Raw genomic sequence first — 14,964 nt, 5'->3', positions numbered from 1 at the left:
TCTGGGAAGATGATCCTTTTAGATGTTAAGGATTCTATGGAGAAGAGATCCAGGAAGAAGATTGGAAAGCAAACATTTCAGTCAAGGGGTGACTGGCCTTCCCGAGTAAAGCTTTTTGAATGTAAGTCAAAATTACTAGGAAGTTAATAGTACTTCTTTAGAATAGCCTTTGGAATTATCCAAAATAAGCATTTAGACACAGGCACTTAATTCTGAGTAATTAATGTCTGTCTATATAACCCAGCAACTTAATGAGCTGGGGTGTAGCAGGGGCACACTGAGTCACTGGAGAACCCCAGAGGGCTGGCTGTGAAAAGAGACCCTCAGCTTGCCAGGGTTTTTGGTAATAGCTGGAACATTTTTATAGGCGCATCATTATTGAGTTCCAGCCTAAAGGCATATTGACTCTAGGCAAGGTTTCATGTACCCTATTATATTGCAGATACAAATGCATCTCTAGATTAATTGTGACAGTCAACTCCTTCATCTTCTATGGGCAAAAATTTTGAAAGCATAATTCTCTGTAGTAAATTAGCCTTGAGCTGAGAGATAGATTTGGCCTAAAAACCAAAATCATCAAGTAGATAATCTTTGATGCCTCACTTTGTGGCCCTTTTCTCTCCCTTTTAAATCATCTTTTGGCAGACTCTCCAGCCTCCAGTATTTTCATCCTGATCTTGGTCCCTCTCAAGAGAAATGCTTTAATAGTTTACCAGTAACAATTGCCTAATTAGTATTACATCATGATATTCTACCCAAGAGTATATGGATTTAAGAAGAAGCTTTGTAGGAAAGGAATCCAAAGAAATGATGTGTGGTAAAATTCCATATTCATTCATGGGACATTAATTACTGTTCAGATGCTAAGAAAACAAGGATTAATAAGACGTGGTTCTAACCTTTGAGACTTCCACTGTCCAGTAGGAGAGACAGAAACATAAAAAAACTAATTATGTAATAGAATATGATGAGTTTTAATCATGAAAACAAGATAATGGGTTGATTTATTGTATTTGGAGTAGGAGGCTGAATTGAATAGAGGAAATCATGAGAGACTTCATGTAGAAAGTGACAGTCGAGATAAATAATCTATGGTAATAAATAATGGGGGAATTTTAAGCACCCAATACATTTAAAGGGTGAAGCTGATTGTCTTCCAAGAGGGGAAAGAATTTTGAGCCTCAGGACTCCCTTGGACCCTACTGAATCATGTTGGGTAGAAGAACCCTTATTCTGCCTGCCTTGAACAGCACCAAGAGCAGCAAAACCTGCAGCCGACAGCAGAGCCAGAAATGACAAAGAGCAGGAGGTGTTTTACTTAGCTCTCTCTAAGGGAAACAGCAATGTCCATAACAGTTAAAAAAAAAAAACTGCTGGGAAGGCTACTCTACGCCCTCATAAGTCCAGATTTATTAAGTGCATTAAAATGGTGCTGCCAAAAGGAAATAACTGGAGAATTTTCTGGAGCCAAGGCGGGCAGAATATGCAGTGATGAGAAGTTGGAAAGCAGCATTATCATTTTCCAGACTGGATTTCACTTTGTTCCACTTCAACCAATGGCCACCTTGGTCCAACACAAAATTTAAAACAAGACCATAGCGTGCCTTTGTTCCAAATGAGAAGATGGAAAATAACACATACAATAGAAGTAAGGAAATCCTTCTGCAAGCTTCCTTGGCAGGAAAAGGTGCTAGGGCAGGGCCGGGAAAAGGTGGAGGAGTAAAGAAGGAAAAAGACTGGAACCAGTGGCTTTTAACATTTTACACTGAGGCTTTGTGTGATGGTTGTGTACATTGTTGAAAAGCACAATGGTCAGTTATTCCTTACATCAGAATTGACTGTTTACTTGGCTAATTATTTTAGTAATCTGAGGACCCCCTCCTGTGGTTGAAGCAACACTAAGTAGGAACAAAATGATGGAAGTGGGTTCCAACAGAAAGGTAAGGCTGTGAACTTGAGCTTCTTAGTTTGAGACATATGGGCTATATCTATAGGAGAGCAAATGTGGAATCTAAAATGGTTTATCTGCAGTTTTTGGCTATTATAACTACTAAACACAGAGGCTGTACAGATGACCTGGCTTTTTTGGACTGAAGATGGTTGAAGAAGTTAAAGAAGTTTCTGAGGAAAGAAAATTATTGCTCACAAATTTGGCTTATGTACCTATCTATGCTTGCCAAAGCCAAGCATAAATTATTTTCTATTAGCAATTGTTTTGTCCAATATATTCCTTATGTTAAGTTCTCCAAGATGGCTTCATTCACTAAACAAATGTCTTTTTGAGCATCCACTACATTCAAGCACTATTTTTACTACTTAAGATGGTACAAATATAAATTATAGGTGCATTTTGTTTTCAAGAAGATTAGTGTATAATAGAGGAAATAAGTATAGAGCAAGGTAGAAAGTGACAAGTGCCTTGAAAAGAGTATAGTTACTGTGCTACCAACATTCAGAAGAGATTTACTTTACTTGTGATGTTCAGAAGAGACTTTGTGGGTAAAAAAGGGCTAAATTTGGCCTTCAGTGAGCCTAAATGCATACAGATGGAGTTGAGTAGGAAGGTCATTTCAGTGGAACCTAGATGCTATGAGTAAAGGCAAAGACACAGGAAAGCTCAAGGTGAGACAGAAATGATGAGTAGATAGTGACTTCCTGGGAGGAGACATCCAGGGAAATAGTGGGAGCTAAGTAAGGTGAGGAAGAATGCCAACAGGCTGTAGAGGGCTTTGAACACTAGGTGAGAGAATTTAAACATTTTTTTCAAGTCAGTTGGAAGAAGTCGATGTATTTTTCTTAATTTAAATTTTTTAAATTTTATTGTGCTAAGAACACAACATGAGATTCACTTTCTTAATAAATTTTAAGCGTATAATATTGTATTAACTATAGGTCTAATGTTGTACAGATCTCTAGAACTTGCTCATCTTGCACTTCTGAAAATTTATGCCCATTGATGAGTACCTCCCCATTTCTCCCTCCCTACTACCCCCTGGAAACCACTATTCTATTTTCTTCATCTGTTTGACTCTTTTAGATACATCGTATATGTGTAAAAGTGCAGTTTTGTCCTGCTGTGATCAACTTATTTCATTCGGCATATAATTTCCTCCAGGTTCATCCATTGTGTCACATATTGCAGGATTTCCTTCTTTTTAAATGATTTTTTTCAACGTTTATTTATTTTTGGGACAGAGAGAGACAGAGCATGAATGGGGGAGGGGCAGAGAGAGAGGGAGACACAGAATCGGAAACAGGCTCCAGGCTCTGAGCCATCAGCCCAGAGCCTGACGCGGGGCTCGAACTCCCGGACCGCGAGATGGTGACCTGGCTGAAGTTGGACGTTTAACCGACTGCGCCACCCAGGCGCCCCAGGATTTCCTTCTTTTTAAAGGTAGGATAATATCCCATTGTATGTATATAGCTTATTTTCTTTATACATTCATCTACCATTGAACATTTGGTTATTTTCACACCTTGACTATTGTGAATGGTGCCACAATGAACATTGGAGTGCTAGTATCTGTTCAAATCATGATTTAATTTCTTTTGCATAAATACCCAGAAGTGGGACTGCTGGATCATATGGAAGTTCAATCTCTCTCTCTCTCTCTCCCCCACCCTTCCCCACCCCTCACTGTCTATTTGAATTCTGCTACTATTGGGTGGAATGTTCTGCATGTTTGTTAGGGTCCATTTGGTCTACAGTGTTGTTCAAGTCTGCTGTTTGTTGTTGTTGTTGGTGGTGGTGGTGGTGATTTTCTGTTTGGTTCTTTTATCCCTATTAAAGGTGGGGTATTGAAGTCTCCTACTGTTATTGTATTGCTGTTTATTTCTCCCTTCAGTTCTGTCATGTTTGCCTTATATCTTTAGGTGCTCTGATATTGGGTGCATGTATATTTATAATTTTTATATCTTACTGATGAATTGGCCCTTTTACCATTACGTAATGTCCTTTTTCTATCTCTTGTGACAAGTTTTGACTTAGTGTATTGTGTCTGATATAAGAATATAAGAATGTCTGTTCTCTTTTGGTTACTATTTGCATGGAATACCTTTTCTTATCTCTTCACTTTAAGCTTATGTGTGTCTTTATTTATGTGTTTAGAAATAAATACCTTGTAGACAGTATAGTTGTACCTTATTTTTATAATTCGTTCAGCCACTCTACATCTTTTAGTTTGGGAGTTTAATCCATTTTCATTTAAAGTAATTATTGATAGGGAAGAATATACTATTGTCATTTTTGTTCATTGTTTTTTGTCTTATAGGTCTTTTGTTTTTTTCCTGTCTTGATGCTTTTCTTCGTGTTTTGCTGATATTTTGTATTTTATATGCTTTGATTCCTCTTTTTCTTTTGTATAACATCTATAGGTATTTTCTTTGTGGTTACCATAGGGCTTACATAAAATATAACAGTCTATCTAAAGCTGATATCAACTTAAATTCAATAGTAAACAAAAATTCTATACTTTACTAATATCCTTCTTATACTTTGTTATTGATGCTATAATTTATATCTGTTTCATATCATATATATGAAACATATCATATACTGTATATATTATATATCTATTAATATATTTTTAGTCAGTTATTTTTAACAATTTTTTCTTTTAACTTATATACTAGAATTGTCTTTTAACTCATACACTAACTAGAATTACCCACCACCATTATAGTAATACAGTATTCTATATCTGTCTATATATTTACTTTTGGCAACACATTTTATACTTTCTAATGCTACTATATTGCCCATTAGTGTTCTTTCTTTTTTTTTTTCAAGTTTTTTAAAAATTCTAGTTAGTTAACATACAGTGTAATATTAGTTTCAGGAGTAGAAACTAACACCCAGGGCTCATCACAACAAGTACCATCCCTAATAGCCATCACCCATGTAGCCCATCCCCCACCCACCTCTCCTCCAGCAACCCTCAGTTTGTTCTCTATAGTTAAGAATCTATTTTATGGTTTGCCCCTCTCTTTTTCCCCCTATGTTCATCTGTTTTGTTTCTTAAATTCCACATATGAGTGAAATCATATGGTATTTGTCTTTCTCTGACTTATTTCACTTAGTATAATATCCTCTAGCTCCATCCATGTTGTAGCAAATAGCAAGATTTCATTCTTCTTGATGGCTGAGTAATATTCCATTCATCTCTTTATCTATTCATCAGTCAATAGACATTTGCACCACTAGACTTGCCTTATAAGAAATGCTAAAGGAAATTCTTCAACTTGAAATGAAAGGACAGTGTTAAGTTAAAGAATTTCCTTTAGCATTTCTTGTAAGACAGGTCTAGTGGTGATGAACTTCTTTAGCTTTTGTTGGTGAAAATCTTTATCACCTCTTCATTTTTTTTAGGGACAGTTTTGCCTGGTACAGTATTCTCAGTTGGCAGTTTTTTCCTTTTAGCACTTTGAATATATCATCCCATTCCCTCTGGCATGCAAGGTTTCTGCTGAAACACCCACTAATAATCTTATAGGATTTCCCTTGTGCTTAACAAGTTGCTTTTCTCTTGCTGCTTTCAAAATTTGCGTTTTGTCTTTCTGTATCTTTTGACAATTTGATTATAATGTATCTCTGTGTGGATTCCTTTGGGTTCATTTTATTTGGGATCATTTGGGCTTCCTAAATCTGGATGTCCATTTCCTTCCCAAATTTGGGGTTTTCAGTGATTATTTCTTTGAATAATTTTATCCTTTTTCTTCCTCTTCTTCTCCTGGACTTCCATAATATGCATATTGGTCTTCTTGATGGACCAGAAGCCCCTTAAGTTTTATTCATTCTTTTTGCTCTCTGATTGGATATTTCAAATGAACTGTCTTTGAATTTGTTGAGTATTTTTTTCTGTGCTCTAGTTTGCTGTTGAACCTCTTTATTGAATTTTTCAGTTTAGTTACTTTATTCTTCACCTTCATGATTTCTGTTTGGTACTTTTTAATGTTTTTTAATCTCTTTCTTGAAATTTTCATTTTGTTCATAAATTGTTCTCCTGAGCCTCTTGAGAATTTTTATGATGATTATTTTGAATTTTCTGTCAAATGTTTCATATATCTATGTTTCATTAGAATCATTTTCTGGAATTTTATTGTATTCCTTTGTTTGAATTGTGTTTCCCAGTTACTTCATTTTCCTCGATTCTGTGTTGGTATGTACATATTAGGAAAGTCTGCCATTTCTCCCAGTCTTCACACATTTGCCATGTACAGAAGACCTTCACCAATCAACCTGGCCAGAGCTTGTGTGGGCCTCTCAAATCTTCATGCTAGTCCAAACTGCCATCTTTGTTCTTAGTGGCCTCCAAACATCTAGATTATGTCTCTTGGGCAATCTCCAGAAGTCTGAATGTTTGATATATGGTCCAACTCTTTTCCTCCCCTGAGAGAAGTTGAGAGACTTTTTTCCCTCCCACCTGCTTGCTCTGTGCTGAGACAGGACTCCTCCTGTGGCAAGTGTCTGCTCCCTAGTTCAACCTACCATCTTTGTTCTCTGTAGCCCTTAAGAATCTAGCATTTACCAGGTCCCATCAATGCTGTAAGACAGGCAAGATAAAATCTAGTCCCTTGGGAATCATCTACAAAATCTGAAATATCGCATATGCAATCTAACTCTTTGCCTTCTCAAGGAGAAGCTGGGAGCTGGGGGTTTCCTCCTGTTTATATTCCTCCTGATTATTGTTCTGGGTGTGGAAAGAGAGGGTGTCTTAAATTTTCCTACCAGTTTTGATGTGGATGGTTTCACATTTGCCTGGGATGCAGGAACCTTTCAACTAGTTTCTGTATTTCTCACAGAGGGAATTGATCTTGTACTACTGTTGAATTGGTATGTTCATGAGGGAAAGGAGAGTTCAGGTCTTCCTATTCTGCTATCTTGCTGAAGTCATTCTCAACGAGGTTTTTAATCAAGGTCGTTGATATAATCAAAGAGATGGTTTCTGAATATTTATCTGTCATGAATTTTATAGGTGTACTAGCAAGCACATTGATGCAGATGAGCCACAGGTAGGTGTGGCCACCAGAAAGTTTTTTTTCAAATTAAGGTCATAGAAAGTACCTCGGTTTCATTGGTCTTGATGTACGCTAATCATTAGAGACAATTTATGCAATGTATTTTTACTTCATCTTTCCTTCTTTCATCCATCCATCCAGTCAACATTATCTCGAAGAGATGAATACTCTTCTATGTGGTCAAAACATTATGTTCTCATTATCCCAATTCCTAAATCATGTAAAATGGATATATGATTTTCAGGAATTTAAAAACATAAGTAAAATAGTATCTGATTAACATGATTAAGCTTGAAGGCAAAATCAGGTGTCCCAGTTAAAAGTTTTCTCAATTTGAACAATTCAAATTAACCAGATAATGAATAGATCAACTCTGATTTTTGGCTATGGAGACTCCAGGTATAAACCAAAAAAAATGAAATGGAGAATTAAGGCAATTCAGTCTCCAAATTCTCTTCTTAAGAGAAACATAGAATGAAAAAAAAATATTTGAAGAGGTGAGGATTATGGATTGACTAAATTTAGCTAAATTAGTAATGTTTAATAATTACTTACAGAATTATGATTCCTTATTAAGTTTTCCCCATGTAGGCATTACAAACAATAAAATGCTTATTTAGAGAATTTATGAGCTTTTAACCTACCTGATTTTCTAACTATGGAAATAGTCCTATGTTGTAACTGTCGTTTGGTCCTTTATGGGTCAGTGGTCCTAGAATATCTCCTCATACCCATCCTCTAGCAAACTCCATCAATATGGCCAAGATCTTCATCTGAAATATCCCAGGATCAGGCTTTGAACATCTTCTCTTTTATAACACTTAACCTCCAAGTGATTTCATCTAGTTTCATAGTTTTAAACACCATCTATATTCTAATGACTCCCACATTTTTATCTCCAGTTTAAACCTCTATGAAATCCAGAGCTGTAAATCCATTTGTCTACTTGACATCTTCACTTGGATGTCTAAAAGGCATTTCAACTATAACAAGTTCAGCTGTCTTTTTTTCTTGAATTTTGCACTTCCATGCACTAAAAATATTGTACCTCCATTCATCCAAATGGTCAAAACTGTTGTCATCCTTGTTTCCTTTCTATCCCACTTTCAGTTCATTACCAGGTTCTCTCAGTTCCACCTTTAGACACTATCCAGAAGTCTTACCACTACTTCTACTGCTACCATCCTAGTTTAAGCCATTATCATATCTTTCTTGCCTGGATTACTGCAATGCTGTCACCGACTGATCTCTATGCTTTTTCCCTGGATCCCTTACAGTCTTTTTCAACTTAGTAGCCAGACTGATTTGCTCACATAGAATAGCTGTAGGCTTCTCATCTCTTTAATATAACTTTCTTCCTCTGCAGAGGCTACCTACCAGGCTCAGTTCTGGTTGACACATTAGGCCTGGATTGGTGTGGCTCTGTGCCCAGAGCAATCTGGTTTTATTCACCAACAGCAGTTTACAGTTTCATTTGTACCATTAGAGAAAAATGTCTGGAACTTCCCAAATAGCATAATGCTACAGCATATTAAAGGGCTGCAGCATTATCCTTTCAGAGCCCTCCATATGTGGGCAGCTAGAGTTTAATGACTCTTGGTCCATTTCATTGAGGCTAAGCTATGAGTTGGGTGGATAATTTCAGGAGGCCAAGTTTTGTTGCTCATTGGCTGTATTCACTTAGAACGCATTTGAATACTGTAATTTTCTATTAGCTGGTGTCTTACATCTGTAACATAGGATTATTAAACCTGTTTTTCTGACCACAATAATGTATGTCAGGAAGTTCTCCTGATATTTATTCCCAGGAGAGGTAAGATTGCATTTGCTTCTCATTCATCTCAGTAAACTATATAAATGGCAATTGTGGTGTTCTGTCCCACTGTACGTACCCAGTTGTGTGGCTGCATGCTTTAACCATGGGAATATATCTGTATCTTTCATATTCAACAAGAGCATTTTCTATTTCGTTTTCAGAGTCCCTTGAGATATGGTGTCAGTTGTAGAACATGAAAGTCTGACAGGAGAGTGAGTATCAATCAATCAAATATTTACTGAGTGTTTACTAAGTTAAAGGCACTGTGCTAAGCTGGGTTTAAGCAGAGTATTAAGAGGAGTTGGAGGAAAAGTGTTCGTTTTTTTTTTTAGTAACTCTCAGAGGTTCAATGTCAGACAGAGGAGAGAAAGCTGAGTAGAATAATACTTTTCCAGATTGTGCAAAATTGTGAATTAGCTGTTTTTACCTCCTTGTTTTTACTTATTTCTCTTTCTTGATTCCTTTTCCTTCATGTCTTTTCCTGTTTACCTAGGCCCTTTATACTCTCTCCTCTACACTACCCAGTACCAGCATTATTTTCTTAAGCTGTAGTTAGGCCTTTGGGGTGGGAGTGGGGTCCCATAATCACACTTACCCAAATGTCTCATTTCTTCAATGCCATCCCATTGAGTTACAACCTGCTCCCCTCATCTCATTAATATATTAATGATCAAAACCATTTAACTCATTTATTTACCAAGGTGATTTACATTTTAATAGGTATCTTATACATGACAATATTTACTTAAAAAAAACCCCAAACCTCTAAATACTACATTAAAAACACTCTGGCAGATTAGAGGGGGTGAGATTTGTTTTTCAGGTAAGTGTGTATTTCTGGAATCCTTCAAATCACACTTCTGTTGGCAGCCACCTATTTTGTTCAGAGGTATAATTAACCGTATTCACTACTCATTTAGTTTTTTTTTTCCCATGGATTCAATTTGAAAGAAACTTGCAACTGCTTAAATTACCTAATTTCCCTTGCACATTTTCATTTAGCAGTTGTTGAAAAGGAAAAAAAAAAACACTTTGCATTTGAAACCCCAAGAAACCGAGTTGTATTATTATTATTATTATTATTATTATTATTATTCATGTATTTGCAATGTATTTGTTGATGTACGGGTGATTATTTCTTTAGATTTTCAAAAATTGCATCTGTATTTCCCAACTCAAAAGAGTTCTCACATGAAGTTCATGCTGAAAAACTGATGGGACTCTAATATAGGTTTTAAAAGTATCGTGCTTTGCTCAAAATTGGTTACAGTTTTAGAAAAAGAAGAAAGGCTGAAGTAAAGTAGGCTAGCTACATGATGCATCAGGGTGAAGAGCCACATGGAAAGATGGCGGCCAGAGAACTTCCGGACTCCAGCAGCTTCAGTGAGGAAGCCCTGCTGATGTGTGTATAGGTCCATCTTCCTCCAGATCTCTTGTGTGATGGACTGAGCTGTATAAGAAGTATGAAGGAAGAGGGACTCTACTTTCTTGACTGTGAAGGGAAATTCTGAGCTGTGGAAGGAGGAAAGGACAGCCTGGAACACAGGAACAGATAAGGTCCTCTCTAAAGAAGTAAGGAAACAAGGCATTATGAGTTTTGATGAAGTCTTAAAATGTTGAACTTTCATAGAAAGCTCTGAAGCCCAGAAACCTCAAAGAAATCCAGAAGCTGAAGGTAAGCAATACCAGGAATATAAGAAAAGGCTTCTCAGAGACAAGGCAAGGATAAAAGTTAAAAGTTAATCATAAGAAATTGCATACGGAATATAACCACGACTAGATTGTATTTTCTTTCAGTCTTTCTTCCTTGTGGTCTGTTAGGTAGACTATTTTAAAATCATTTGAAAAATAACCAGCAGTTTTATAGAAGAAACACTACTAATTGGATTTTGTGTATTTTCCCCTTCTCTGGGTCATCCATCGTGGCAATGTTGGATCTAGACTCTCACTAACAGCAAAACCTGGCCCCTTATGGTGGCCTCAGAATTAGAGAAATAGGAACATAGGAGCCAGCACAGCACATATCTAGGTTTGCTTTGTAGATCTAACCTGTAAAGGATAGTAACCTAAAAAATCCCCAGAACAACACTACAGCCAGTATTGCTGGTGGGCACATTACAGACATAAATTTGAAAACTTGAGAGCATCCTAGTTAGCCAGAAAAACATCGTGGCATCCTGGTGTTTGTGGGTTTGCAGATGCCTGGCACTGATAGTATTTGTCCCATTGCAGGGTGGTCAGGGGTAATGTCATGCAGATTAACAAATGTGTTTTTCATTCTCCTCTAACAGTCTTCTTGAGACCACAAGCTTAGACCACAGGTCAGAAATCCAAGACAGGACTCAGAATGTGTATGCAACTGGCTTAGAGGCTTCCTGCATTGAGGAGCCGGCTGTTCTTGTGATTGAGCAATGAAAAGAACTTTCTCCCACATGGCAAAAGAGCTAATTCCACCAGACTGAAGGCTACATGTGATAGTTCATGTCTTAGGTGCCTTTTGATTTTAATTGAGTGGATTCTTTTACTATTTTGTCAGAGATCTAAATAATGTCCTCTAGCCTCGCCTCTTAAATTCACTTTTCCTATAGTGCTGCTTACAAATTCCTGAAGTTAATTATTTGGTTGAAGAGTCTGCTCATAAAGAAAGTGTAGGAAAATCTGTCTCATGGTTATTTGGATTAGTGATAATGAATGATAAAGCGAGCAATGTACCACACACAACTGTCACAATATAGCAGGTACTCAAATGTTGGAGGAAAACAGTTCTTTTCTTACCCTTCAACTCTTACCTTCCCACATTTCCTAAGATTATCCCTTTCTTTTAATTGGCTCTTCACATGTGAAATAAACACACCACTTGATAGCCTATTAAAGTAAACAACCAGAAATGAATAAAACTGTAGACCAGGATTTCTCCATTTCATTACTGTTGACATTTTGGGCTAGATAATTCTGTGTGTGGGGTTGTCTTGGATACTGTGGTATGTTCAGCAGCATCCCTGGCCTCTACCTACTAGATGCCAGTAGCAACCCCCTGGTTATGATATCCAAAAATATCTCCAGACATTGCCAAATGTCCCCTGAGGGGAACAAAATAGCCCTTGCTGAAGACCAAGTGGATTAACCACGCCCATCCCTTTTTGTCTCTCCTCAGCTCTCTACTCATGGAGAAAAAAGCAAATGACAACAAACAAACAAACAAACATCAGGCTTTTGTTTAAAACAATAACAGTAACACTGCCAGAGAGTCTGGTTTCTCCAGGGGACCTCATTCACAATGTGACTGGAGCCAAGTTTTCAGTGTGAATGGTCTCCCCTGGGCTTGGGCAATGCTGGGGCTCTCCGAGCGTGACTTGGGACCAGGACACAGGCAGCCCAGTTCTTTACACCTTCCGTTTGGAGTCCTGGGCAGTGAGAAACAGTGAGCCATCACGTTTCCCAACAGCAGGAAAACTCCATTAGGTTCACCATCCTTTATGGAAAATCATAGGGAATCATTTCCAAAAATATAGATGCGAATTGCAAGGGTTCTCTGGATAATTTTCAGTTTCCCAGTTAGTTAGTATCCCTTAAAAAGAATGACTCATTCCCTGAATATTCCATTTATTTGAGAGAGTGGTTACTGTCTGAATAATAATTTTTCTCCTATGATATTTTGGCAAACCATAGAAATAAATCCTGGTTTTGGAATGGGATAGTTCATTGATTGACATTTGTTCCAGGATAAATTACCATCTGATAAAATTCACAATTCTAAATCCCACCAGTAGTTTCAGATACATCTGTTTGCAATTATCCTATCATTTGCTAGTTATTTCTTCTGATGGTTCACAGCTCTCTATATTCTCTGAATGTGTTAAAAGCCAATGGCTATTCCTTAGCTTGAATTTTTCTTCTCTTTAATTAGTCCCATTCTTGGCACTCCTGTGAGCTTCTTTAATATATTAAGCTCTTGGGTCAGTGGTCTAATTAACATTCAAATAGCTCTCAGTTTTTTGTAATCTACAACCCCAAGGGGGCATCTTCTTTTTGATATCTAACAGGCTATTTACCTTATTACTATTTCCTCAAGTATCTACAGAGGCTGAGTTTATAAAAAATTTCCACAACCACATAATTATGATGTAAGATTATTATTATTATTTTCTGTTTTCATTATTTTAAAATCCAGGTTTTATGGTATGCAAAAGCAGCCAGGTAAAGACCCAATGCCTTGATCTTACCTTCCCTGACAGATCTTTTTCCTCCATTTTTAACAGTGCTGTATGCAAAAAGCCTTTGAACTGCATTCATATTGCCTTCATTCTCTGAAAATTCTAGGGATTTATCCACTGGGATATGATCAGTCATTCTACATTGGTGAAATCCAGATGAGCTGGAAGATGACAGCAGTATGATGGGGAAGTTGGGTGCTACTCATGTATGCATGAATGTAAAGGGTAGAATTAGGTTTCATGGTAGATGCTGAGAACCAGAGAGTATGGTGGGAGTTATTTGGAATGTGAGAGCAGGAGGGGCTGACTTCAGAGATGTGATGTTCAAGCGAGTTGTGATATGGGCACAACTGTACAGCTCTCCAGCTTCATTTCTGACCACTCCTGTTTGCACATTTAAAGGCCTGTGTGTGTGTGTGTGTGTGTGTGTGTGTTAAATGTTTCTGCTAAATGTTTATTTCTTTAGTGCACTCCAAACCCAATGAAAGGGAACAAACACACTGCCAAAGCTACTTTTCTGTTTGACACCAGAGTGCATCATCCTTGCTTTTCTTTAAATATATATATTTTTAATGTTTATTCACTTCTTGAGAGACAGAGACAGAGTGTGAGCAGGGGAGGGGCAGAGAGAGAGGGAGGCACAGAATCTGAAGCAGGCTCCAGGCTCTGAGCTGTCAGCATAGAGCCCAGTGTGGGGCTTGAATTCAGGAACCATGAGATCATGACCTGAGCCGAAGTCAGAAGCTTAACTAACTGAGCCACCCCGGCCCCCCCTCCTTGCTTTTCTTTAAAATCATGATTACCGTCATTGTTTTCAAAAAGGGAAATATTTATTGCATGACTACTATTTGTAGGGCACAGTCCTAGGCCTAGTGACTAGGGCCCCTCGTTGACTTGCCATTATGCTATAAATCAGATGTTTTAATTCTTCATGCTCTGTTTCAAGGTACCATGTTAGTATGCACCCAAGTTTTTGTAGTTTTTGTAGTTTTCTTTTCTCTTAGCTAATTTTAGGCAAATCTGTTCAATACTTTCATTATCCTAATCCTGCTTTTAACTCTTTTACCCTTTTGCTTTGCCCATTGCCTAGAACGTTCCCTTTTCCCATTTTTTCTTCCAAAGAATTCCTGATTTACATTTCACAAGGAGACTCTGTGAGCCACAGATGAGAAGTTTATATGGCCCTAGTGGTGTCACCCTCAAAGGGTGTGCAGAAGAATTAGGAGACTAGAGGTTTCCATTCTTGAAGATCTCATGTGACTTGTAAGACTTGAAAAGGCAACATGCTGAACATTGTTTTGGAGTGAGGGCATTTTAGAGATATGTAGCAAAGTGTTGGAGCTAACAGAGTATGTCAGTAACCAACTTGATCTTAGTCTGAACATGTAGTAAGGAAATGACTCCTTCATCTACTAGAAGCAAAGTGCAGGCATAACAGAAACATAATACACATTGGTTATTTCTTCTTTGCGTCCATTGTTCGCTTAATTTTCATATGTAATACTGATGTTCATGCATTTTTTATTTTGTAAACTTCCCAAAAAAGAGGAACTATGACTGTATACTTTGTACTTATCCCCAAACAGGGTGATAGATAGATAATGTGTTTTGTTGATGATGCTGTTTGACTGATCTTTTCTTATCACTGCAGTGCTTATTGACATCGATCACTGTCCACCATCTTTTGTTCCTGATTTCTATAAACGCTTCACAAATTTAAATTATTCAACAGACATTTGGCCATGGGACTTAGCAACTCTGGTTCTTATGAGGTCTCTTAGGGAAACATACTGAAGACATGTGAAGGTACTACTAACCCCATAAGGGTATAAATAGAGAACCAAGGGTACTGAATTTGAATTTATGCTCTGGAAACCATGCATTCCATGGTGGCAATTCCAGGGTTCTTTTGTACGA

General features: G+C 37.4%; 1 pseudogene; it reads right to left on the bottom strand.

Annotated features, from left to right (window-relative positions):
- Positions 1–13,183, bottom strand: part of LOC113599624 (eukaryotic translation initiation factor 3 subunit E-like) — a 32,371-nt pseudogene extending 19,188 nt beyond the window's left edge.
- Between the last annotated feature and the right edge of the window lie 1,781 nt (positions 13,184–14,964).

The sequence above is a fragment of the Acinonyx jubatus genome, chromosome C1, assembly GCF_027475565.1.
Source record: "Acinonyx jubatus isolate Ajub_Pintada_27869175 chromosome C1, VMU_Ajub_asm_v1.0, whole genome shotgun sequence".
Taxonomy (NCBI): Eukaryota; Metazoa; Chordata; class Mammalia; order Carnivora; family Felidae; genus Acinonyx; species Acinonyx jubatus.
This window is presented reverse-complemented; position numbering and strand designations above follow the sequence as displayed.